The sequence below is a fragment of the Sus scrofa genome, chromosome 1 (assembly GCF_000003025.6).
Source record: "Sus scrofa isolate TJ Tabasco breed Duroc chromosome 1, Sscrofa11.1, whole genome shotgun sequence".
Lineage (NCBI taxonomy): Eukaryota > Metazoa > Chordata > Mammalia > Artiodactyla > Suidae > Sus > Sus scrofa.
In genome coordinates this window covers 120,476,453-120,504,238 of record NC_010443.5, presented here as the reverse complement: position 1 = coordinate 120,504,238, position 27,786 = coordinate 120,476,453, and the positions used below count along the sequence as shown (strand labels likewise).

Sequence of the window (27,786 nt, the reverse complement as noted above, 5' to 3'; positions counted from 1 at the left end):
AGCCACCACCCAAATAGTCAAGATAACGGCAGCAATACTTGCCTTTTCTTGTGACTTTATCTGCTGTTTAATGAACAAACTGTGAGGCCACAGAGATAGCCTAGAGCAAGGCCAATCTCTGGCAAGGGAGCCACTGACTGACCCCAAATGCTGGGGTTACTTAACCTCTCTGGACCTCCTTATCTATACAACAGGGGGATTGGGTCACATGACCTCTTCTAGCTGTGTATCTGACAACCAACATTCTTACCCTTTATCTTAGCGTCCCTTCCCAACCCTCCCCAATGCTATTGCCCTCTTCACCTTTCTTGGTTCTTTCCTTCTGCATCATGGTCTTAGGCTGACCAGTGGCACCTGCAGGCCCAGGTACCCTGAGCTTATCTGAGATGTCAGGGAACCTGGGGTGCAAATGGCCAAGTTTGGCCGTCTTCTCTAGCTCTTCTCCTCTTTGGTGCCCCAGACCCATTCTGAGAATCCCATGAAATCTGTGGAGAAACACACTCAGTAACCAATATGCTTTGACTATGATACTGGGTACTTGACTCACTGCAGCCCATCCTCAGACTTTAAATTCACAACTCCTGGGTTTCCTTCATCTACCTTCCAGATCAGGTTCCCAATGTCCCAGGGGCTCTTTACAGATGAAAACCACCTTCACTGACCAGTAGTAGAGTGTGGTTTCCAGGTTGTAAGTGAATGAAATTACCTTTGGGAATTTAAGTTTTCACCTGGACCCCAAATCTATAGTGAAGGCTTGATGATATGGTGGTAGATGGTGCAGCCAGTGGAACCAGTGAGAAATATTTAAGGGGAAAATAAGGGACATGTCTGATCCCAGAAATCTCATCCGTGGCTCACTTCACATTGGTGCTGTCCATGGCTGCACTTAGCCTCAGTGGGCATCGAGGCTCATGGGATCTCTGGGCTTCTGCCACAAGGAGCCCATGTTATGGAGAGCACGTGCATGTGCAGACTACCGGATTCATTCATTCAACCAATCTACAAGGTTCCAGCCAGTGTTCTAGGTTCTAAGAATAAAGCAATGAAAATTCAGCCTGTGCCCTTGAGGAGTTAATTTGGATGAGACAGAGTCACCCACATTACTATTAATATAAGTCAAATTATGAGGGTTCAACCAGAGGCATAAACAACCATGGGATAGAGGAGAATATCCTGGGAAGGGTGGGTGTTGCCTAATTAGCAGGCCTCAAGAAGGAATATTATTTTATAAGACATCACGCTGAGGGAAAGACACCACAGTTTGAGAGAATGGGAAGAGGGCTGACAGGGGAAACTCAAAGCTGCTCCTGCCCACCACCCTGCCTGTGCCATTTTGCTTTCCTGGGTTCAGATGGACTCCTTATCACTGTGTGCATTTATTGCTACAGCTCTGCCTCAGTTACTTCATCAGAAAAAGGGGGACATTAGAGTGTTTCTTGATATGGTAACCATGAGAACATGAGAGCATGTTGGGCCTTACCAGAGTATGGACGACATAGTAAGAGTTCAATAAACGCTGTTATTGTTTACTAGTCTTCCGTCTCCAACAAGAACATAGGCCATAAGGGACAGGTCACTGCATCTCGCTAGGGCACTCTGAGGGGCCGGGAAATGGGGTAGTCTCTGAGCTCCCTTGGTGGTCTGGAGGTCAGCGGTTCTGTGACCTTAGTGTCATGGATGAGAGATGCTGAGGCGGCCTGAGCACAACTGTGGAGTAGTCAGTGCTTGGCTCCAGGGCCCCTCTTCACCCACACTTCCTTTTCTGTGTTATTTCCCCACATTTCCTATCCACTCACATCCTTCTCTCCAGTCAGAGGAAATCATCTCACCAAAAGAATTAGTCTCCCGGGGCTAATCCTTCACCTTCTTCTCTCTCCTGGGAGTATTCTCATTTTAACAGGCACCTGGAATAGTTCTGTGGAGGGCACCAAAGACCCATGTGACCCTCCCTCTGCTCTGTGGGAGCCTGCAGCCTGGGAGGAGAAAACTAACAAGCATGACATCATCACAAGCACAAAGAGATAGTAGCATAGAGATGTGGCCTAAGAAACCTTTGTGTGAAAGGTGGAACGTGTTCTGAGCCTGGAAGTGTGGTTGGAATTTTGATGGTGAGCCAAGGAGAGGGTTTTGGCAATGCTTAGAGGTAGGAATGAGACAGGTGTTCAGGGATAATAACAACTAAGGAGGTAGATTCCTGCTGGGAAGCATTTGTATCCACTGATGGAACTGTAAGCAGGAGTGGGATGATGAGGGAGGATACAGGAGAGGCAGTTCCTCTCTTACTGGACTCCCTGGTTTCTAATTTGTTTACATACTCTTATGCTAAGAAGCTAACATAGTGTACCCCTATACAAGGAAACTAGAACAAGTTTTGAGAGAACAGAAAATTCTGCTAGCTAAATTATCTGTGTGGGTGCTTATATTAGAGGCAGGCAGACACTTCAGAACTAATTTATGAACCCTGTAAAAATATTTTAAGTTTACATCTAACTTAGCTGGCATCTCATTTTCAACAGGAACTCAGTTTGATCATCTTTTCCATCACGCTTGGCATTTTTCAAATGGCCTTTTACTGCTTCCCAAATCAAGTCTATCTTCAGTGGATGAAGAATTGGCTCCACTGAGGTATCTGTATATGATTTATTTATACTGCTGGGAATTTAGGAGGTCCTCTTCCATTCTGGGATATTCTTAACTAGTATTTCTTTGAATATTGCCTTCTCTCCATTCTCCCTATTTTTGCTTAGTAGATCAGCGATTAGACAAATATTGGGTCTTACAGAGCCACACTTCATGTTTTTTACCTGCTTTTTCATATTTCCCATATCTTTTATCATTTTGTGCCACATTCTAAGATAATTCCTTCTCTGAATCTCCCAGCTATCACTTCAACTATTATGTTTTGGCTTTTCAGTCCATTCATTCAGATTTTTATCTCAAAAATCCAAGTATTGATGTCCATTATCTGTTACTTTTTTTATGGCTGCAATATCTGCTGGTATTGCTGAGGCTATTAATTCAGCACGTTCTAGAGCCCTGTTTTGATTGACCATTAAGTCTCTTTCCTTGGTTATAAACTCTGTGTACAGTTTGTGTAACAAACTGCCTTCCATGGCATTGGCATTCATCAAGCGTCTGGTTGGTCGTAATCATGTGCTCATTTTTGTGGCTGAAAGTTCCTTGTTAATCAGCTGGCTGCTTCTGTTTACCTACCTTTGCAGGAAGGATGGACAGAAACAGGATGTTCTGTTGCAGACTGTAATCTGTTTTCAGGAAGAGTGGGGAAGGAATGGAACACAATACCAGTCAGAATACCTTAGTAGTGAGACTTCTGGGCTTGGGTGTATTCTGCGTCTCCAGCTCCAACACTCCATTATCAGTAGCTCCTTTGGGAAGAGTCCTACTTCAGCAAAGAAGATGTATAGGAACTCCTGAGGCCAGTTCCACAGTCTGCTGGTTGCCCCTGATTTTCTTCTACTCTCATTAACCTCTGTCGCCAGGTGTGGAACCCTATTGGGTTTTCCCTGCTTTTGTAAGGATACTCTTCTCTCCAGTGTGTATTTTTGATTTGTTTCCTTTATTAAGTTGATCCCATCAGTTTTTTTAACCTTCCCAAATTTCTGGCCCAAGGAGGGCTCCTCTTGTTTTTCAGTTCAGTTGTGAATTTTAACAATATCTTTTCTATCAATTCCAGAGATTTGAGGGAACAAGGAAAGCCTGTAGCATGTACTTCATCCACTATCATGAAACAGAAGTTTACTGAGGATATTAAAAATAAGGTGCTACAGATATAGAAAGCAATTGCAAAGAAGGGGCTTCAGTGATGCTCTGGTGATATCATTGAAATGAGCAGTTAGACTCACAGAAGAATTGCCTTTCTGGTCATGAGATGTCTGACGTAGCAGTTAACTCATTAGTCACATGGCTCTAAGGCCTGACCCTGTGACAGTAAAGCAGCATCATTGATGTCAGAAGTTGTCTTGACCTCAGCTAAAGAGTTCAGAGTTGGTTTTGGTAACATAGGAAGCAACAGGAGATAAACAATGAATAGAGATGTACCTGGAGTCCCAGAAGAACAAATAGAGGCTAGACATGGAGGTCAGTGACCCAGTTGGAGGAAACAGAAGCAAGCAGAAATGCGAACACATAAAAATGGTTTCACAGAGAATGGGTGGAACAGAGAACATGGGAGATTTTGGCCAGGCATGAGATTTCCAATAAAATAATTGAAGTTTCTACGAGGCAGAGAGGCAATGGGTGGATCCTTAGTAAGTGATAAAGACAGTTTGAAAAAGGCTTCAAATCATCTGTGACCAGCTGGAACTTGGAAGTAATACATAATCAGCATTTTTATAGTTTTTTTATGATACTATATTATTAATGTAATAGTATCATAGCACGAAAAACTCCACTTCACAATTCTGTCCCATTCGGTGTGACTTGGGTCAAGTTACTACACCACTCTGCAACTTCAGTTTCCTAGCCGGTAAAATGGAGAAAAAAGAACCTTTCTTGCCTTGAGATAACATAGATAAAATATCTGTATAAACCATAAAGTGATAAAATACAAATAGCAGACATGATTTTGCAGGAGGGTCCTTCTACCTCTCCTGGATTTTAGGAACAAAGCAGAAATGCGCCACCTAGCGATTCTGGAAAGGGAGAGCGAAAGCCTCTCCAGCCTCAGGTAAATATTCCAGGGGTCCCTGCAAAGTCTTGATCTGCCACCACCAGGGCACCAGATACATTATCCCAAATACTCCACCCCTTCACTGATGGCCTTCTGTGCTGGGTACTCTGCCAGGTGTTGGGCACGTGAGGAACATGGCTAACAGGTCCTGCCCTAGTGCTTGTGACCCAGTAGTGAAGGCAGGACTTCAAGTATAACAATGAGATGAAGTTTATCAAAGGGTGCGTGGTGGGTCCTGTGGTGCTGTGTAACAGAAAACTTCTTCCAGAACCCACAGATGGGTACTCCCTTAAGCTGAGTCTTAAAGATAATAGGTGTCTACTGGGAGAAAGAGTGGCAAAGGGGTGACCTATTCCAGGGAGAGAGAGTGAGTACAAAGATCTTAATGGTTAAGGCAATGTTCTTACCAAAAGTGGAAAATCTCCCTCTTTCCAAATTATGCAGGCATTATTCCAGTTATTGGGAGCAGACATTATTTCTCCTGAAGGTCTCTGAAAGAGCTGGGCTGTTATTTCTCACATGGTTTCTTGACCCGCCAAGGGAGTAAAGTGGGGGAGACTAGACCCATGTGCAGGTGGGCTCCATGAACTGACTTCCACCATTTCTCATTAAAGATACTCATGTGATGGGACACAAAAAGGAATCCCTGATTCCATAAAAACCCAGTTAAAGTAACTCAAGGGAATCTTTACTCAACAGGATATTTGAGAATAGATTTCATTTTCAGTTTGTATGCTTGCAAGTGGGTGGGGAGGAAGGCATTCTGATGTTTCCACTTCTCAGGACGGGGTCAGTACCTCTGCTGAAAGTTTGGAAGCCCTTAACCCCCTGGATGAAAACTTGAGGCCCAAGTTTAATAGAGGCAAATGTTGTGACTTGCCTGCTAGAGATGCCAAGTTCTACATGGAAGCTGTTATCAGTGGTCTTACAAAATCAGCCCCAAGGGGTGCAGAGAAAAATTTACACTTGCTAGGACAGGATGTTGGTAAAGAGATTGCTTCTGGACAAGCACGCTGGAGGTGACAGGCTCTGTAATGACAAATGAGTAATGTGTTTGCCAGAGTTCTTTTCACACCCACTCTGGTGCCATAGGAAGCAGTCCTTTTCTTACACTGTGGGAACTATCCTCCTGAAAATTAGGGCCCCAGAAATTATAAATTTGTCCAAATAGTTCAGCTGAATTGTGAGTATCATTCCTCAGTTGTATGGAGACCTAGCTTTGCTCCCATGGAACCAGGCATTCAGAGGTTAATATTTTCCACCAATAGCTGCTGACTGGGTAAGGCAGTGCATCTGTATCACCAGGGAAGAGTTGGAAGTGGGCATTCCTAAAAGAAGGGTTTCTGCACAGTTTATCAACGAAGAGCCTCAGATCTAGAGATACTGCTCCCCACCCCCCACCCCACCCTGGGAATATCAAAATGCAAAAAGAATAAAGATAAAATCTCCTGCCAGCTTAGCTAATCTTTAGGTCTTATGAAAACTATGCAAGATTCCATTTACAAAGAAACCAGGAGCAGATCCAATAACTTATAAAGATCCAACTTCTATGAAAATGAGAGGGCAGCCAATGGTTGGTTATTCAGGCCAGATCCCTGACCCGAGGGTTTGGGAATTGGTGTATACACAGGAGGAAGATATAGACCTTGGCAATCCACTTCATAAGTCCAGCAGATGAGGGGTGGGAGTGGAGGACCCCCAGAATCATTCTGGACTCACCTTTAAACATTCTAATTCAATAAAGGTCATAAGCTTTGGCCCATGTGGTAAGTCCCCAAAGTACCATTAAATGGACATGTAACCTTGGTTGGGCAAGTTATTTAACCTCCCTGAGCCTCAGGCTCTATAGCTGTGCAAGGGGGGTCTGGTCATGTGAGGATCTCAGAGCTTAGGTCCTTATAGTGCTGCCTACAAGGGCTAAGACATACTTGTTTTCCAATCAGTGATAGCTAACTTCAGCAGTAAAATAAATGCCCTCCAAGGGACAAAGATGTCAAGGAGAAAAATATCACACTAAGAAATGTGTTTTGAAGAAAGAGATACAGTCAGATAGCTTGGCCTTGAAGATGAGAGCTAGGCGGTGGGTAGAGACATGGACTGGTTTACCTAAGACAGTCCCAACTTTTGCTTGTTGTCCAAGTACCATCATTAATAGCACTTCTTTCACTCTTACGAGTTCCCCTGTTTGATCAATAAATTTTATATGTTCACCTTATATATGGGAGTCTCAAGTGTGCTCTCAGCAGTGGCCACCACTTCCTCTCTGCTTACAACATCAGAACTACAGTGGTTGTAACTATTAATAATTATAATGGCTACTTTTTATAGAATGCTAAACTTTACCTTATTATATCTAAACCTCACAACCAGTCCCATAAAGATTTTATTTTTATATCCATCCATATGGGGCTTGAAGAGATTAAGTAACTTTCCCAAGCGTATGTATTCTATCATGGGGGGAAGTGGGTGATGACCCCAACTTACTACACCTTGGGGCAGGCCTCTGTGTTCCCTTCAGTCTGGAGCAGGGCAGAGCTGGTGGTGACTGTGTAAGAGTGATCAGAGCCACTCTGGGAATTTCCCTTAGCGATTGACGCTGATCTCTGTGACCTCCAGGCCCTGGAGCACAGAATACTCTGGGAAGGGTGCAGTTCAAAGGACTGTTGGATCTGGAGTTTGTAGCCAGTAGCAGCTTTGCTTCCAGGCTGTGGTGTGAAGAATCCAAACAGACCTTAACCTCTTGGACCCCGTGCTCCAGTGCCTGAGCCCAGGGCATAAGATCAGTCCCAAATATCACCATTTTATTGCCATATTTTCTTCCAAGTGTTATTCCAAAGTGCTAAACCATGTAAAAACAGCAGCAACACATGAAGGTCAAGTACTCTTTCTCTGACCTTCCCTGGTATCTTTTAGAATAACTCTCAGTCTATGGATCCTAATACAACTTATGGATCATAAGAAGCATTTTATTTGTGCATATGTGTACATACCAGTAAATGTACACATGCATATGTAATCAAAGTAATAGCTAACACTTATTGAGCGCTTACCATGTGCCAGGCACTGTTCCCAGCTCTTTGTAGGTAATATTCTCATTTAATCTATATACCAGCTCTGGGAGATAGGTACTACCAATACTGAAGTCCAGAATCTACCAGCAGTTTGCCCAAAGTTCACTTAGCTACTGAGTGGTACAACAGGACCAAGACCCAGGAAATGTGGCTCGGAATCATGCTCTTATCCTCTCTGCTCCCCCTTGCTTTTTTCTCTCTCCTCTCCTTTGTACTGCATATTTAACATTTTATATCCTACCTACTTCCAAATGAATAGAGTCCCCTTAAGTAGGCACTAGGTAGGGCTGGGACAATGTTTCCCTTATGTTAGCTAGGATTGCACGTTTTCCAAATCACTGTCTCTTCTCTAAAAAGCTTTACAGATCTCCCCAGCCTACAGTCACATGTCCCGCCTTTGTCTTCCTTTATTGCCCAGGACCACAGTCAGCTCGGTGACAGGTCTAGCATGTCTTTATCCCGGTGTAACCCAGGGGCAGGTTTCTTTGTGCATGTGGCTTGTGGCATGCGGCTTAACTTTCCAGTTAAGATTGTAAATGATCCTGCCTCTCTTCCTCAGCCCTTTCTCTGCTGGACCTTTATTAGTCTAGCAGCACATTTGTGTGACTTAGAAAAAGCTTCCATTTCTGGAGGATAAACTTTGGAAAATGTGCCCCTTCTGTGGAGCTTAGACTGGATCACAGGCCCTCCTGCCCCCATACTCCTTCCCCACCCAACACCTCACCATCTCTCACCCCGCACCTAAGGTCCCTATGTCTGGCAGAAAGGCTAACAAGGAGGTACTCCATACACATCTATTGGCCACTTGCAATTCTAAGGCAGAGCCTGTTGAAGTTGTTACAAAGACGTAAAAAAAACTAAGAGGAGTATAAGAGTGCTTTTCCCTTCAAAATGCTAATCTGACCTATTCAATTAGTAGAGTTTAAATTAGGAAAAAAAAAAAACAAAAACTAGGCGAGCTTAGTGGATGACTAAATATCCAAGGAACCAAAGTCAGCTGCAGTGAATGCTGCTCACGACAAATTTGACAAAAGCTTGAGAAAGTGGGAAAGACTTAGGAAGCTGCAGGTTAAGTACCCTCACCTCCACACGCACCACCACCACTTACAAACCATGGCAATTTAGGAAAAATCACAAAATCTCTCTCCCAGCCCCAGATTGTGCATCTGTAAAATGGGGCTAATTATGCCTGCCCTCCCACCTTTCAAAGGATGATATGACTATTAGAAGAGAAACTGGGTATTGAAAAACACCTAGGGAATCATGGTGGTCAGAGTTAGGATTTAGGATCACTATCACCAGAAACATCTGTCAAGTAATCACTAAAGCAAAAAAAAAAAAAAATTTTGCATGAAAAATAATAGTGCATGCTTTACACAAAGCATCAGTTTCTGGCAAACACTTAGGTTTAGGAAAAATTGGATAGTGCTCCAGAATTTTAGCTATGGACAAGAAAAGATGGCTTAAGGCAAGAACCCAAAGAGTGACCACATTCTGTTCCGTCACTCATGTTAAGGGGTATTTTAGGGAGTGAATTGGATGTGCACAAAGCTTTTTGTGGTTCTAAGTCAAAAGAGCCCCTTTGATGAGAGAGACTTCATAAGGGTGTCTCGTAGAATTGCCATAGGTTGGGAATGGGGAACTGTGTTATCAGGACTGGAGAAAATAGGAGTGGTAGGACAGTTCTTCAGTGCTAAGCCTTGGCATTGGTCTTACTAAATGGCTTTAAAAATGAGTCAAAGGAGGGATTAATAGCACAGGTACCAGAGTTTCAGCAGATTGGAAAGCTCGTGAGAAGGTGGAAATAAATGCCAGACAGATGGGGAGAAACCAGGGGAAGTCAGGCGGAGTGGGCAGAGAAGAGGCTGAGGGCTTTCAATGTGGGCAAAGATAGGTGAGGCATTGTGTGGGAAAATGACCCAAATTACATTTATGATTCTTTCATCCATTAACTTTTCTAGAACCTTGAACTTCAAATAAATGCCAAACATGGTGTTAGGATTCTAGTATGGGTGGGTGGAAGATGTGGGGGCAGGTAGGAAGGACACTAGGAGAATATTACCTCTGCCTTTAAGAAGTTGCCAATAGAGCTAGAAAAAAAGACATGACTACAAGTAAAAATAGCCAGGCCTTATGTGATAAGCTCCATAGGAATGGAGTATGCAACTTACAAAGGTGGTGGAGTTCCCACTGTGGCGCAGTGGTTAACGAATCCGACTAGGAACCATGAGGTTGCAGGTTCGATCCCTGGCCTCGCTCAGTGGGTTAAGGATCAGGCGTTGCTGTGAGCTGTGGTGTAGGTTGCAGATGTGGCTCGGATCCCACGTTGCTGTGGCTCTGGCATAGGTTGGTGGCTACAGCTCCGATTCAACCCCTAGCCTGAGAAGCTCCATATGCCGCGGGAGTGGCCCTAGAAAAGGCAAAAAGACAAAAAAAAAAAAAAAAAAAAATTTACAAAGGTGGAATAGCCAAGAGATTATTCTGGTCAGAGGAGGGAGATGGGAATCTGGAGCTGTCTCCCAAGGAGGCAGGCTTTCTGAAAGTCTTGCAGTACCATTAGGATTCTGCTGGAATTAGATGGCCAAGTGCTCTTGGTGATGGCATAGGATATGTATTCAGATATATATTGAGTGTTTTCATAGAAGGCATTGGTCCTAAAGGGCTGCTGAAGCCCTGATGAATGTTGGGAATTTTTAGGAAAAGCATTAAACATGAAGAAGTCTGTGTAAGCCTATTCAGATCCTATATGGGTTAAACTATGTTATCTGCATCCATTGTGACTAGCCTCTTTTAAATGTCTAGCCTCTTTCAAAAAGCTAAAGCATGCACACTTGAATGGCTTACAAAGCTGAGCTGGAATGAGCTTACCATGGGTTTTCAGGATACAAGAGTCAATTAGAAGTTCAGAGGTGGCATCTCAAGCTCTTCTGGAACTAACAGATTGTTTACTCCAAAATCACAGGAAAGAATAGGCCAGGCTCATCCATTAGATACATCTTATATACATCTTATCAGATAAATAATACAAGAATTATTATAAGCATTATAATGACCCATCAGAACTTTGTTTAAAAGAAAGATGAGAAGATGTTTTCAGTTAATTGTAAGTCAAAAATATGAAGATAGTATGTATGCTTCTTTCAATTTAGGACTTTTTTCCCCTGGTCTTTTTGTTTGAAGTAGCAATTTCCTCACAGATGGTGCAATGCCTTGATAATGGTCAACTGCACGAGCATCATCTTGTATGCAACTGGCAATGATATTGATCATTTGAACAAAGTGCTGTGGGAGTAAAGAGGATGGAGAGAGTCATTCTCTCTGGAGTAAGCAAGAAGATCTTTATAAACATCATAAGGGAGGAATCAGATTCTAAGAAATTAGGTGCAGGGGCCGGTCCTTCCAGGGAGAGAGAACAGCACATTTGTGAGGGCTGACTGCGGGGGTTTCTGGGCAAAGTGCTGGAGTCTTCAGATTCTGGGCAGTCTCTCACTGCGCACCATCCCACCCTCATATTCAGTTGTCATTTTATCTCTAAAGTCTCGCCTCTCCCTCTTTCTTCCTATTCTCAATGCCATGTGTTAGCCGGGGCTTTCATCAGCTCTCCCTTCAAACAGAATCAAATGAATGCCCCTGCCCCTATTCTCTCCTTCCACCAGCTCTTCCTTACTGCTGACATCTAGCTTTCCAAAATTATGTGCTCATCATGTCACTCTTCTGCTTAAAAAACTTAAAAGACTCCCTCACCCCTCAATGTTAGTTTTACTTTCATTAATACAGTATTCCCCTATTTCAGCAAAAGAAAATACCTGGGTTTCTTATTTGCACTAAAGAAAGGACAGTTTTAACTTAAATCCAGGAGAAAAGACTGCAGTTAACAAGTTCTAGCTATTAGACAGTCCTATGAAGGCAGATGTTTGCTTCCTTTTTTGGCTGGCAGAGCATGGATCCATTGAATAGAATTTTGCACTGAAGCTCAGTCACTTTTTTGTAGGCTGACCCAGTGGATTATGGGAGCGGTGGATAAAGAAGACATTGCCCACCCTCATAGAGCTTATGGTTCTAGCAGAGGAAATGATATACAGACTTCCCCAATAAGTACTTAATTACAGTTCTGTGATAGAAAAGATAAGAATTCAGGAAAGATTAAACCAGGCTAGAGATGGATTTAAGGCCTTGGGAAAAGGTGAAATTGCCAAGGGAGAATGAGATATGAGAATCCCTAAAGAATTCCGGAATTTAGAATTTGGGAGGAGGAAGAACAGGCAAAAGATCCTAAGCAAGAACAGAAGAAGACCACAGAAGTATTTTTGTCACCAAAATCAAGAGGAGAGAGTGTTGCAGGAAGGAATATGTGGTTAACTGTATTGAATGCTGTTGAGAGGTCAAAACTGATGAAGGCAGAAAATTCACATTGGATAAAGCAGAAAAGCTATCGTTGGCCCCAGCAAGAGAATTTTCCGCAAGGAGGTGAAGTAGGAAGGCAGGATGGAAAGGAGAAGAGATAGAGCGGAGGTGGTGCCAATGCATAACTCTCAAATTAGAAGCTTGGCAGTGAGTGATGTGTGGAAGGAAGAGAAGTTTTGTTTGCTTGGCTTTATTTCTAATGGAGGATTCTAGCATATATTTGAATGCTAAAGGGAAGAATCCAGGTGTGAAGAAGAGCTAAGATTTGGGAAGGAGAAGGTACACCAAACAGAACAGCATCCCTGCTTAGGTAGGAGGGGACAAGATCTGGAGCACATGTGTAGGGACTGGCCTACGTTGGAAGAGGGACATGCGCTCCATTGTACTGCACTTGGGAGGAGAGGACAGGTGCAAATGCAAGCCATCAGTTTTCTCTGCCAAGCTGCTTGTCTGGGAATAAAGGAGTTTAAAGCTCTGAGAAGAGGAAATGAAATTTGATTGTAAAAGTGGCAGAGGCTTCTAGAAAAGCATCATGAAACTGCTGAGCAGCATTGAGGACTTAAAGTTGGAGAACAGGAAGTTAGAGCCATGCCCAAATACCCAGTTGTGCCGTATTTTCCAGTAATACTGATCTACTCAGGCACAGGCCTAGATAAGTCTGTGGGGCCTTGCCAGGCAAGGACAATCAAGAGGGGCACAACAGATTTAGTAATATTTTTAGGACACTGTGGGAAGACTCACGGCCTCTAAGCTAGATACAGATGGAACTTTGTAGAGATAGGAGGAGGTTCACGGACAGGGAGAAAGTGGTAGGACCACTAAGCTTCAGGCTAAAGAATATTTTAGTGAGGGGACTTGAGCAAATGAACTGGAAGCAGTGGTGAGAGAATGAGATTTTAGAGGAGGTGTAGTTTCTGATGATGACAAAGTCCCAGCTGTGCCCCCGAAAGTATGCTGAGGTGGAGGGAGAAGGTCACTGAGGGTGCAATCATCAAGGACCTCTGCACCCAGGGTGTTGCTTAGATCAGCCATAAGGACATTTAGCTTCTTAGGATGATGGAGTGGAGAGGAAGACACGGAGAAAGAGGCTAAAACCTTTTGTGACTAGGAGGGTCAGGATAAGGGGTTGGAGAGTGTGAACCTCAAGGAGGTTCCAGTATTTTAGAAAGAAAAGGGGAGTAATGGTCTAGAGGCAGCACCCTGGAAGACACAAACCCCAGCTCCCAACTCTGAAATTGGGGATGTATGACTGAAAAAACACCTTTTGCTTGAAAAGATAGAAAAACAAGATTCTCAGGAGTCAGCCTAAGTTTTAGTGAAGAGATGGAGCTAGAAGGATCATTGTGGAAGAAGAAGGGTTTATTAGAGCCTAGAGAAGTAGGGAATGGGAACTGATGTGGGGGGGAAGGGCAGGCAGAAAGCAGTAGCAGCTCCTAAAATAGGAAAATGGCTTGGTGACACCTAGGGCACACCCTTCAGGGAAGTCTGGGGATACTTAATACCCTCAAATGAGTTCAACTTAGTTTTGGATACTTTGTAGGAGGAAAGGCCACTCAAATTATGATGAGCATGGTTTCCAGGTCATGGTTTCTCAAGCACTTTATGTCACTTTGAAGAGCAGAGACAATAAATTACACAAAATACTATGGGATTGGGCCACCAGCCTTACAAAAGTAACACATAAGTTAATCAGACATCTGAGAAAATTGGATTTGTTTTCTAGTAAGTTGGGTTTCATCGGGCTTTCCAGTCCCTTTCCTTGCCATTTACCCTACACTCACCCAGCTGTACCAAACTAGTCCTAACTTCCTAAGCACACTCTCCCCATGCTTAGGGCCTCTGAGATTGTGTGTGTGTGTGTGTGTGTGTGTGTGTGTGTGTGTGTGTGTGTGTGGTGATCCTCCATCCATTATAACCCCTGGGCTGCGGTCAGGTTAGCCGGTGTTACCTGGTTTACCTTTATCCTCTCTTGTTCATTCAGTTGGTTGATCATTTTTCAATCAGGGAAGCAGAATGCAGAGGGAAAAAATAGTTTCCTGGCTTTTGAGTTTCAAAATCCAGGCCCTGTAGGAATAGGCAGGACTGGCCATAACTGGGAAAAGGAATGGGTGATAGGGGCATGGCTTTTTAACCTCCCCTCCCACAGGGAGATGAAGTCTCCTCAGGCTGGAAAGAGGAGGAGAGACAGAAGAGTGGAGTTGAAAGACAGTAGGAGAGTTGCTTGAATAAAGAAGCCACTAGGACTTGCTTCCTTCCTCTCTGGGCTCGCTGCAGGAGGCAGGGCATCACTGCTTTGCCCTTCTATTCCCCTCTCCGAACTGGAGCTTCTGTCATTAACCTACCCAGCCTGCTAACCTATCTCGTTTCGTCTTGCACTGTGCTTTAAATTTGCTTTCACTGGCATTATTTAAAGTCTTAGATCTCTTAAATTTTAAAAGCCCAGATGTCAAGGCTCTCTTGAGGAAAACTCAGATATGCCCACACTGGAATGTGGGCCCACATTCCCTGTGGCAACAATCTGGTGTCCCTTTCAACAGGGCGGGTGCTCCCACCCACCCCATTCTTCTTGATTATTATTCTCTGATTGATGCCTGCCTGGTTTTATAGTCTAAAGCCTCAAATTCCCAGTGCCCAGTGAGGTGACTACAGGCCAGCGTGTATGACTAGTCTTGATAAATGTAGTTATAACCTCAGAGACAGAGCAAATCTACCTTCCCTCAACACTTGGGAAAATAGTTACTTTCCTTGGGAAAAGCTTCAATAACTCTCTGCTTTCTCTCCAAGTCTGCCCAGACTCAGAGGGGAGGAAAGATTTATCTTTCACCTTGCAAAAAACTTCCAGAACTGACCCTTCTCTGCCAGACTAGGAGAAAAGCAGAGAAGAGTATGTGATAATGTTCTCACCAGTCACAACACGGACACAATGATTTCCTCTTGTTAAGAGGCAATTACACATCCGCTGCCAGAGCAGGGCAAAAGTTGGCTCAGCCTAAGAGGTTAAACTATGTACCCAAGATCTCACAGCTAATTAGTGACAGAGTTAGAACCCAGGCCTTCTCTCTTTCCAGACAGTGCCCTTCAAGATTCATTCTGCTTCATTCTGCCCTGGAGAAGGGCTGAGGGAGGCCTTCCCCCAGGACAGAAGGAAAAGCACTTCTGCCATTTCATTGTCCAATCATGGAGTCTAGGATTAGGCCATAATTTTGATCACACCCTGACTCATTTAGTTAAACTCTTCAAGTTTATTTTTACTTTTAAACCCATGAATTTAACAGATTTGTCGAGCATGTTTCCTAAAGAGCTCATAGCTGCTCATGCCCTTTCAAAACAAACTTTCTAAAGCTGGCCTGGACTTTGTGGAGAAAGCTGGAAGCAAAGAACTGACAAATCAAAGAGATAGCACTAATCCCTGACACACCTGGACACACCAAAGTTTTCTGGGTCTGCTCTTTCCTTTGGCTCTTTTGTTGAAGCTGGATCATTGTCTGACTAGGAGCTTTCATCCTGGAAGGAAAGGGAGGGTATTGAAAGTGAGCTTGATGCATTTCACTACTCTATGGACTTGGCTGTTGTCATGGTTACTTTTTTCAAAATTGGAACTTTCACCCTTATTCCACACTGGAGAGGATATAAAAGAACAGGGAGGTCTGCATCCAGAGTAATCTTGCGAGAGCAGGACTTTCCTTGCTTCTACCCTGATATACTTCCTGCTCTGGAGAACAAATCTGCCCTATATTCCAGACTTTGCATTACAATTCAGGCATCTCTGTCACCCCTAGGTGAGGTGAGTTGAGCCACATCTTTCCCCTGAGTGTGGTGGGAAGCTCTTGGGAGCAAAATCAGCCCAGCTTATATACAGGTAGCAATTATATCTGAAGGGACTATGGGAGGAGCACAGTGATCTAGAGCAGGCAGTCCCACAGTGAGTGCCAATGGAATTTGCCCAACCCAGTGCAAAATTGAAAAGGCAGAGCCCCTTGTTTTAAAAAGCAGGTGGAAAAAAGCTGTTTCCTTTCTTCCACGATCTTTCCACCAGCCTTGGTATTTTAAATTTGTCATTTGGTGTTGCACTGTCTTGGGCACAGGGATATTCATGGGGCAAATGCAGATCCTCACAGATACCTGGAAGGGGGCACCCTGTTGACTCAGCCCCCATGGCTTTGTAGTAGTCCTGGCCTTCTCTATGTCTGTGCCTAGCAGCATCCACTGGGCAGGACGAAGGAGGAGCTGGCAGCCCAGAACTCAAAGCAGCAGGAAGTGTGATCCTGCATGAGCCAAGGGTCCAAGTTTCTGGCACATCCACTGTCCCATTGGACTTGACTTACAAAACACAAATTCAGAGATAAAATTATTGACTCAGTATAGTGATTGCAGACCATTAAAGAGCAAGCACAGCCCCCTTCTGAGCACCAAGCCCTATGTGACTCCTGTGGCCAACTGCCTGGGCAGCCAGCCTGCCTGCTCCTCTGTCAGAGAGGAGGGTCTTCCTTGTGAAGATTCCAGCCTAGCAGGCAGGAGTGGTCAAGGGGGCTTTAACATGACAGCTGGCTGGCACTAAGCATTCCTCCTTCTTCCACTCCCTCTCCCAGCCTAGGGGAAAGGCAGGTACTAAATAGACAAATAAGCAAACAATATACCAGACTTATTCCTCCCTACATTTTGGACACTGTTCATATCTTGTCTAGATGGGATTGCATTACTTACACCAGTTCTCACCTCCTTCTGTCCCTGTAAAACCAATTTATTGAGGCATAACTGACATATAATAAACCTCAAATGTTTGAAGTGTACAATTTTATGCATTTTAAGCATATATCTGTATATGTGAAATGAGACTATCATCAATACCTAGATAACATTTTTATCACCCTCATGTTGCAGTCCATCTCTTCTTCTACCCCATCCCCAGACAACTACTAATCTGCATCCTGTTGCTACTGATTGATTAGTTTACATTTTCTAGAATCTTGTCCCAGTGTAATCATACAGCCTGTACTCAGCTGTCTGGCTTCTTTCACCCAGGATATTGATCCTCAGACTCATTCATGTCTTTCTTATCAAAAGTTTGCTCCTTAGTATTGCTGAGTAGTATTCTATTGTACAGTTAAACTACAGTTTATCCACTTATTGTTAATGAACACTGTTGTTGCCCAGTGGGTTTTGTTTTGTTTTTTTTTTTTTTTTTTTTTTTTGGCTATTTAAGGTACTGTGACACTAGAGTACTAGAATGGTTGTATGGTAGCTATATGTTTAACTTTTTAAGAAACTGCCAAATCACCTTCCAAATTACCAGAAGTATATGAAAATTCCAGTTGCTCCATATTCTCACCAACACTTGGTATGTGTCAATCTTTTAATTTTAGCCATTCCAGAAGAATCTGAGTGAGGTCTTAATTTGCATTTCCCTAACGATAATTTTGAACTATATTTAGTGAGCTTACTGGCCATTCATATATCTTCTTTTGTGAAGTGTCTGGTCAAATATTTCCCCTGTTTTTTAAAACTGGTTTGTCTTATTGAATTTTAAGAGTTTTTTAAAAAATATATTCTGGATTCAAGGTTTTGTTTTTTTTTTTTTTTTTTTTTTTCTCTAATATATGTGTTCCAAATATTTTCTCCTAGTCTGTGGTTTGATTTTCTTAATGTTGACTGAAGATCAAAAGTTTTTAATTTTTAACGAGATCCAATTATCAATTTTTCTTCTACAGTTCATGGGTTTTTTGTGTGCTTTAATGAAGCTTTGCCACTTCAAGGTCACAAAGATTTTTTTTGTTTTTTCCTGAAAGTTTAAGAGCTTTAAGGTTTTGCATTTAGGTATATGATTCACTTTGAGTTAATTTTTGTGTATGCGGTGAGGTAGTGGTTGATGCCTCTCCCACCCCCACCCTTCTATCCATACCCAATTGATCTAGCACCATTTGTTGAAAAGACTTTTCTTTCCGCATTGAATTGCCTTGGTACCTTTGTTTAAAATTGGCATTATAGGAGTTGCCGTCATGACACAGTGGTTAATGAATCCAACTAAGAACCATGAGGTTGTGGATTCGATCCCTGGCCTTGCTCAGTGGGTTAAGGATCCAGCGTTGCCATAAGCTGTGGTGTAGGTCGAAGACACAGCTCGGATCCCACGTTGCTGTGGCTCTGGTGTAGGCTGGTGGCTACAGCTCCAATTAGACCCCTAACGTGGGAACCTCCATATGCTGAGGGGGCAGCCCTAGAAAAGGCAAAAAGACAAAAAAAAAAAAAAAAAAAAAAAAAAATTGGCATTGTATGTGTGAGACTGTTTCTCGACTCTCTATTCTGTTCTTTTCATCTGTATGTTTATTTTTTTACCAATACCAAACAGTTTTGATTACTACAGAAAGTACTGAAATACAAAGGTAAGGTTAACAAATTGGAGGGTAAGCTCACCAATTTGTTGAAAAATTACTTTGGCATGGAGATGTGTTGCTCAGATCTCTTTCAAAAGAACCTACTATTGGGAGCATATTTGATAGCCCCACCCTATGGATTTGCCACCAAGTTGACAAAAAGATTGTCTTTCCCTTGGTAGCTCCAAAGTAAGTATGGCAGAGGTACTAGTGATTCCATCCAATACAGGATTCTTCTAATAGGCAATCTTTGCTTGGGGACTCCCCTTTCCTGACTAAAACTCTTAGAACTACACTGTAGTCTGAAGCCCTTTCCACACAATTCTTCCTTCTCTCTCTCCTTTCATGGGTATGGATAGAAAGGAGATGACAAGGATTGGAGTCTGGCTGCTTCCTTATCTATTCCTGCTCCCTCCCCTTTTACCCTCCCCAGTCATTTCCTCTATAAATCTCTCACAAATCTAAATCCAGTCTTGCTGCCTGCTTTTCAAATGTCTCTAACTGCGCATACTTTGTTATTTTAGGTCTTTTACATTTCTGTATAAATACTACTCAGCCGTAAAAAATGAACTAAATAACACCATTCTTAGCAACATGGATGCAACTAGAGATTCTCATACTAAGTGAAGTAAGTCAGAAAAAAACAAATACTGTATGATATCACTAATATGTAGAATCTAAAATATGGCACAAGTGGACCTATCTACAAAACAGAAGCAGACTCACAGACATAGAGAACAGACATGTGGTTGCCAAGGGGGAAGGGGAAGGGAGTCAAATGGACTGGGAGTTGAGTTAGATGCAAACTATTACATTTAGAGTGGATAAGCAATGAGGTTCTGCTGTATAGCACAGAGAACTACATAAAAATTTAAATTTTAGAAATCAGCTTATCAAATTCCACAGCTGGAATTTTGACATTTCACTGACTTACACCAACAATTTAGGCAGAATTGAACTTTAACAATATTGTCTTATATCACAAATTTGATATATCTCTGATATGTATAGGTCTTTTAAATTTTCTCTCAGCAGTGTTCTGTACTTTCCAATATAGAGATCTTAAATATTTTTTGTTGGATTTATAAGTAAGTATTTTATGGCTTTTGGAACTATTGTATTGGAATTGTTTTAAAATTTTTATTTTCCAATTGATTGCTGCTAGTGTATAAGAATCCAATTAAAATTTGTATCCTGAAACCTTGCTAAATTCACGGCTAGTCCCAGTAGCTTTGTCTCTGCTTGCCTCACCTTTTTAAACAAAAGGTTTCATAGGACTCCAGGGCTCTAATAAGAGTAGGATATGGGTAGCTGAAGCTTCAGCCTTTGTTTCCCCAGAATCTCCCTGCCCCTGACACCTTGAAAAACAGCTTATGAAAATTTCTGAAGAACTCCAAGATTCCAAGTAACACAGCTAAACGAACAACCCACTGTCCTAGGGGAATTAGTATTTATTGAGCACCTTTCCTGCAATATTTTATGGGCATTTTATCTCACCTTAGTCTTTAAAAAGCCACAAAGCTAACCTTTGTGAATTAAGTAGAAGCAGTTCCATTTTAAATATGAAGAAATAGGGGTTAAATCTCTTTGATACTGTCTCAGAGTTGGTTTCTGTTCAAGTAAGGATTAAGGTCCATCAGTCTGACTCCAAAGTTCATGCTCTTTTCTTCCCAGCCTTACTGACTCATGCCAACAGCTAGATTTTAAGATGGGTTTCTGCTGACAGCTAAGTCTTTGGATTGACTAATTCTGCATCCATCTAGCACATGGGCTTGCAGGTCAGGAGGCCTGACTGTGCTCTTGTATTCTACCCCCAGGGCTCCTGCCACCCATCTGGTTGACTAGCTTCCTGTTCCACCCACACTGCCTTTTGAGGGTACCACTGATTTCTCCCTTACCAGTCTGTTTGCCAGCCTAAGAAATTTTCTCTTCTTTGCTGCCTTTTCAGAGAGTATCTTGGAACACTTTGATTCTGGTTCTCTTCTAAAGTCTCTGGTCACTTTTTATCAGTCTTCTGTCCTGATCCCTTGTTGGGACCTCTTCTCAATCATCCAGGGCCACCCAGTCTGCATACTGAAGTCATCTGTTTTGTCCCTTTCCACACTCATTCTTAGAGACACTGTGACTTGTAGGAGCAAGATCACTCTCATCAGGTAGGCCATTTGCCTAAAGGTATGGTACCCAGGCCCTCCTGAACATTCCAGAATACTCCTGCTTTCCCCATAAAGCTATTAAAATATCTTGGAAATTCTAATGGTTTAGCATCACAATGATGTTTTTCAGGTTGCTCCCACCTCCCACTTTTCTCTACTCTCAGAAGAGCACAAATTCTTATGCCCAGTATGTCTTGAGTTGTAGTTTCAGGGATATGTTTAACATTTCCAAGGAATGTCCCAACTTGGGGACATTTACAATATCTAAATCTTTTTGGAAAAATAAGTTCACCAGGTAGCTAATTCCTAAATTTCTCTTACTTCTGGGAATATCACCATTCTCTTGGTTTTATTTCCTCCTTCCCTTATTTCATTTAATTACCAAGCCTAGGCCGTTGTTTGCTCTGAACTAGTCTCTGGTTAGGCTTCATCCTCTGCAGCTATTGTCCAAGCCAGGACCTCATCATTTCACTCCTGATTAGTTCGAGGGTTTCAAAAGACTGTTTTTCTAGTCGGTAGTATCCCTCAATCAGGGTCAATGACACATGGACAAAAATGCTTTTCCTCTGGCACAGGTGTACACAATCTAGTGATAATCAAAATCCAGGAGCCTGTATCAGCGGATTTTTATTGGCTCCCCATTTTCTTTTCACTTAATCCAAACTCCTTTGTCTGATCTTTAAGGTTTTCTGCCAGTGTTCAGTATCACCAACTTCATTGTTTATATTACTCCTTAGCATGGAACACCTTGGCCCTTTTATGTGAACTGATCATTCTCTCCTCCATGCCTTTTGCCATTTTATTCTACATGTTGTGAATGCCAACTTTCTATTTATCTTCAACTTTCCTTCTTATTGTAAACCCTAGCCCTATGATTTTCCTGTCCTAGGATTTCTTCTCTGACCCTTTCCAACCTCCAAAATGTATGATCTAGAGTAAATCTTTTAGAATTTACTCAGCACACATCTTATTTGCTATTAAACTAGCTCTGACAAGCAGAGGTTCCCACATTAACTGGAAATGAGTATCATTAGGCTGTGAGCTTCTTAAAGACAAGAACCATGTCTTACTTAACTTTATATCACTAGCATCCAGTCCAGTGCCAGGCTTATAATTTAAGTGAATAGATATATGTTGGATAAACAACCACCACTTTATACCATTGCCTCTTCAGCAAGTTCCTTAAATGCAGAAATTTCAGTGTCTTCATCTGGAAAACAGTACCCTGAATACTGACATCATAGATTATGAACATTAAATAAGAAAACCTATGTAAAGTTCCTAGCACAGAACTTGGCACAGAGAGCTCAATCCACGTGAGTTCACACCTACCTGTTTTTAGTGTTGTCATCAGAATCATAGAGTTCCCACAATTGCTACTGCACATCAGGGTATTTCTGTTAGAGCCTCTTCCAGGATAGTACCACATTCAAATGTGGGTCCAACAGAATGAAAATCCCACAACAACTACTGCTTACAGTTTTGGTGTGGGGCCTAGATGTGACACTTCTGACATGCAGACACATGCTGGTTTATCTTTTTAAAGGATTCCATAAATGCGTAATTGGTTTGGACACTAGACTTCATAAAGGCAGGGACTGTTTTTCCATCCTCTTCCTTACTTTCCATATAGAAGAGAAATATGATGAACCGGTTGACTAGCCTTTGGACACTTTAGTATGTTCACTGCAACAATGAAATCTGCATATTTGTATCCAGCAGGGAGAATGAAAATTATTAATCCTGAGAGACTGTTAAATCACTTTCATAGATTTAATAATTGTCATACTTTTGGAATATCTGTTTTCCCTAAACTGAACTATGACCTCACTTTTTCTATCTGTAAAATAGGGGTAATAATTTGTACTCTCACCCTCTTCTTAGGATTAATGATTATGATACAGAGGAAAGAGCACTGGACTGGGAATCAAGAAAGCTGAGCTCAGTCCCTTGTTTTGACTAGCTGCATAGACCTTGGGCAAATCACTTCAGCTCAGTTCCCTTACATCCCAAATGAGAAGTATAAATTAAGCAAACTCTAAGTCAGCTCCTAAATTGTGAATGATAGGCTTTTTAAGAAATGAAATGTGACCTTCTTCTACCCAGGGCTGCCAGATGAGAGGTGACTTTCTACACACTGCAGAGAGAAGGATTTGGCCTGTGCTGTCTACCATAGGTATGTGATATCTATGCGCTGACCATGTGTGTCATAGCACCACACACCAGGCAGGAACTCAAAGAGGGTGGGCATATCTCGTTGGAGACAAGAACCCTAGGAAAGCAGAGGTATGCGGATTACTTGGATACTCTTGCACAAAGATACTATGTTTTGTACAAATTAGAACCTATTACCATGCCTTCTTTTCAGATTTCCTAAGCTGCCTGCCAGCCCTCTGATTTATGGTTGGAGGGTTTACCCATGGGTATACCCCCACAGAAATGGGAGGTTGCCTATTACACCTGTCAGAGTGTTAGTCCCACTTCCAGGGATGGATTCAAGTGTAGCAGATGAAGAGCTGCCCCTGGTATTCATTTGATCATGCCAAGTTCAAGGCACATCAGCTCCAACCCCAAACCCTTCTGGATCCATATCACACCTTAGAATCTGTATGTGCCTTCATATACCATCATATTTCCCAGTTGTAGGAAAAGAGCCACAGGGTCTCCAGTCAAAAGACTTGAGTTTGAGTCCCACCTGCATGGAACTGTTCGGCCTTGGGCAGGTCTCTTCAGGTCTCTGAGCTGATTGACATAAGGATCAAAAGAGATGGGGCTGTGTAAGTGCTTTGTTCCACAGCTGCCCTGGTCCCAACTCCTCTACAGATCTCCTCCCCAAATACTGTTTCAAGAAAGTTTTGTTAAATTAACTCTCTAAGACTAATCTCTTTGTCAGGGATATTTGGAGAGAGGGCCACAACATAAGCCAGAGGCTATAGAACCACTTACAACTTGAAAGCGATGTCCCTGGAAGAAAGTTCTGCTTTTGGCAGCGTCATCTCACCCCCCCGCCCCCAGCCACACCTGGGTTCTCTTCCCAGCCACTTTAAGCTTGATGGCAGGTCACCTGACCTACTTCTTTTCCACTGTTGTGATCTGAGGGTGCTCCTCAGGCAGCCCTGCCTCAGGCTCCATCCTTGCAGAAAGAGGACCTCAATGAGTCCTACCCCACTTCACTTGGGGTGTGCATCATGGCAAGGAATGGCGACATGCCCTAGGGCTGCTGCTGCCACAGCCAGCCAAGTGCCCCCCTCCCTGCATTTCATAGCCTGTGACAACCATTGAAAATGTGGGATATCTGAGTTGCCCAGCCAACAGAACCAGGGGCTAAGGAGTCTCTTTCTGTGAAAAGATGCCTACATCTTCACCACCAGCCCACCGACTCAGAGCTTTTGCTTTACTCAGACAAGAGGGACTATTTGAAGATCAGTTTAAAATAGTTGCTTGTGCCATTGTGGCACAAGGAAAGCAGGTAGGCTGGGAGTCAAAGTGGCCATAGGTATAAACCCCAACTTTGCCATTCACCGCTTAGGTAACATCTTAGCCAACTGCTAAACCCAGTTTATACATGTGTAAAGTGGAGGTGCTGATACCTTTGCACTGCTGTTGAGAGGATTGTACAGAGCTGTACATTGTAAAGCACCTAGACCTTGGGGGCTGCTCTGGGTTGTTTTTTTTGTTTGTGTGTGTGTGTGTGTGTGTGTGTGTGTGTGTGTATGTGTGTGTGTGTGTGTGTGTGTGTGCGTTTTGGTTTTTTTGTTTGTTTTTGCTTGCTTCCCTCTCATCAAAACCAAATTATCTCAAATTATCTCAAGCATGACTTAAGAGGGTTAAATTTTTTCTGTCGAAAGGTCAATCATGTCACTACTGATTAGGTTCCTACCCAAACACTTTAATTCCAGTATTAAGGTGTGCAGAGTAAACAGATTTGTTTGCAGTGTGGACCTCCCAAAAAGCAGGATTCTTTGGGGGTAGGTCTGCCAGCTGTTATGCTCCCCTCACGCCCCCTCCTCAGCAGCTCAATCCCAGCCTAAGGTTTGAAGGAAAAGAGCCATCAGGTTTTGTCTAGGATTTTTAGACACCAAATCATATAAGGATTATGATGGAAATGTCTCATTTAAGAAACTGAAATGATCCTTTTTTCCTGGGAAGCCCTCACTAATGGAGAAGTTCATTTCAATTTCCTAGTTTATGATTTATCTTGAGACCATTTTACATATGTGTGTACATTTCAGAAGTAACTAATTCAAACACAGCAGAATAAGTTGGCTTAGTTTATAGTGGCCAGTCTGTTCCAAGTATTTCATTGTATGTCTCAAATCTTTTAACTGTTTGTCCGTCCATCTTGGTCAGCTGGCTCATTAAGACAGCCAAAATGACAAGCTCTACAGTGTCCTGGGCCCTCTTTGTTCCTTATGCATAGACCAAATGTATAAGGCATGACCCTCAAAGGACACAGTGGCTGGATTTGAAAAACCTAAAGAACCACTGCAAAAAAACTCAGCTACCATTTGCAATATAAATGTTACCATATCTTTGCTTACTTTAATTCCCCATAATATTTAGGAAGCTATGGTACACATCAAAGTGCAATTACATCCAGACACAGCCAACATAAGTTGTATATTATAGTTATTTATCCAAATTCCTTAATTTAAAGCCACAAACAAGTTTCCATAATAATGACCCAACTGCACATATAAGTACAATAAATTTTTAGTGCTAAAGGACAAAGCTATGTTTCTCTGTGCTTTCATAGTACATTACCGTAAAAAAAAAAAAAGTTTCTGCAATTCAAATTAAAATTCTCAAATACTCATTTTCTGACTTCCCAGCAAAGCCATCACAAGAAGGAATTAATTCCTTCTGTCTGAAATTTGTAGCAGTAACAGAAATACAACTCATTCAAGACTTTGAAAAAACTTAGGGGGTGGGGGGATACACCGAGAGTTTGGGATGGAAATGCTATAAAATTTTTTTGTGATGATCATTGCACAACTACAAATGTAATAAAATTCATTGAGTAATAACAAAAAAATTTTTAAAGTAATAGAGTACTGGAAATGGTTAAAAAAAAAGTCATAAGCAGCTTTTTAAATCAAATGTAATCATACTGTGCTTATAAGGAGCATTTTTTTAGGTCCCAGATTTTCTGGGACTGTCTGATTTCAAATGTCCCAACCCATTGCCAACTCTGTATTTAGAGTAAGTATCCCATTTTCTGGTACTAAGATGTTAGCATACTTGGAGTTCAACCTAAAGTGGCACACACTACTCATATAAAAAAACAAAGGTATCACCATCCCAGATTTTCTTTATTGAAACTGCAGTGTTCTAAAGTCTGTTTGCTTAGATCTGTGATATCTCTATATAATGTTGTTTCCAAGTTCAATTAAGGAGGTTTTTATTTCCCTCTCGTAAAACATCTCCTTTTTGTGCACTTTGAGTACCCCAAGTGAGTTTATAATTACAGGTCTTAATTGAAGGGATTCATATGAAAAACAATTGTTCTTCATTTCTAGCTCTAATTTTCTAGAAAGACATTTACGGCTTCAACTTCTGGGTTGGGTACCTTAAAAAAGCAAACAGAGGGCTGGAATTTCTCCTATTTTTATCTTTAGAATGACTCTTTTCTTATGGCAATGAAAGCAAATAGTGCTTGCTTTTGTGCTGTAAAAGAGAGAAAAGAAAAACCAGTCTATGAATATCTGCAACAAATGACCATCGCTTGCTACTGGAATTGACACTGAATTAAAAAGCTGAGGTTTGGAAGTAAAATAATTTTGCTACACTCTAAATATTTTAGCAGCTTAAAAATACACTAAGAAAAAAAATACACATATTCCCTGAGCAGTGCACTCCACCCGGATGACATTTGTACCCTCTTAATTTGCCACACTGTGGATTTTTTCCCCTTCAAATGAAAATCTATAGAAATAAACTCTTGAAAAGGATAGATTGTTCCCCCCTTCCATCCTCATATCTATGAAATATTTTAAGTAAACTATTTTCTGATCACAAAATTCTTATCCAAATTGTTTTCAAAAATCAAGATGCAGTTATTTAATTGAATATATCCTATTAAAAGTTAGCCAAAAATCAAGTCATAAGATCTCAGAACATGAACATATTTCAAAGAATTTCATTCTCTTCGATAGTTGCATGAGTTGTTTTCAGAAAATGTGCAAATATCAAGGTTACCTGTGTCTGCTGGTCACCTCTAGTTTGGACTCTTGAAGATGGTGAGTTTTGCTAATGATGCGCGGCTGTTTAAGAACCGGTGGCTTTTCTGGCAATCACGCTTTGTGTGCCATCTTTTATAAAGGTGCTTCTTGTTGCTAAGAGATCAGTTGCTTAGAGACCAAATCATTAAAAAAACATATATGTCAGGGGCCAACATAAATTATAACTAAATTTTGTCATTTCAGCCTGCCCTCTGAATGGTTTGGCTTTTGTAATAGATCGTAACGTACCAAGAGAAGCCAATTACAAATCACAAATAGAAAAAGGACCATGAGGAGGAGAAAAGATCTGTGTGTACGTTCCCATGACAGGGAGTAATGCCGCCGATCCCTCCCAGGGCTCTCTGAAACTTTGACTCCTCATGGGGTCCGAGACAAGTGCTGAAAAGGGAGATTTATGTACATATACATACACCTGTCCCAGGCAAACTCGAGTGGGAATTTTGAAGCTACTTTGATCTCTTCCAAAGGAAAATTAAGAGAAAAATCCTACACTTAAGAAAATGTTACGTTGGAAATCAGATATTTCTGTGTACAAACAATTGCCACTGCTTCAGATTCAGGTGTGTATGTGCTGGGAGGAGGAGGCTTGCATACAAATCTGCCTTTTATCTTCTCTCCTGTATTCAGATAGAGCATTAGCCAGGAGACAGAAGTAAAAACAATTAAGTAGGTAAACTTTGGTCTTGGGATTCCTTCTCTCCTGCTTTGTGGTGACTTTAATCATCGAGACTCTCTCCTCAAATTAACTGTTAGCCAAGTATTACCCCTCCCAGGGACATTTGCATTCTAGGAATATATTTTTAAATGGCTCAAATTTCCTTAAGAGTCAAAGGAATGGTAGCATTCCAAGCTTTT

At 42.0% G+C, this 27,786-nt stretch overlaps 1 protein-coding gene across 1 annotated transcript in view; it reads right to left on the bottom strand.

Annotated features, from left to right (window-relative positions):
- CYP19A3 (cytochrome P450 19A3) overlaps positions 1 to 27,349 on the bottom strand; it is a 79,214-nt gene extending 51,865 nt beyond the window's left edge. Inside the window, exon 1 of the mRNA XM_021083473.1 lies at positions 26,888 to 27,349. The gene's annotated coding sequence lies outside the window, so the exon portion shown is untranslated. The remainder of the gene's footprint in view (positions 1 to 26,887) is intronic.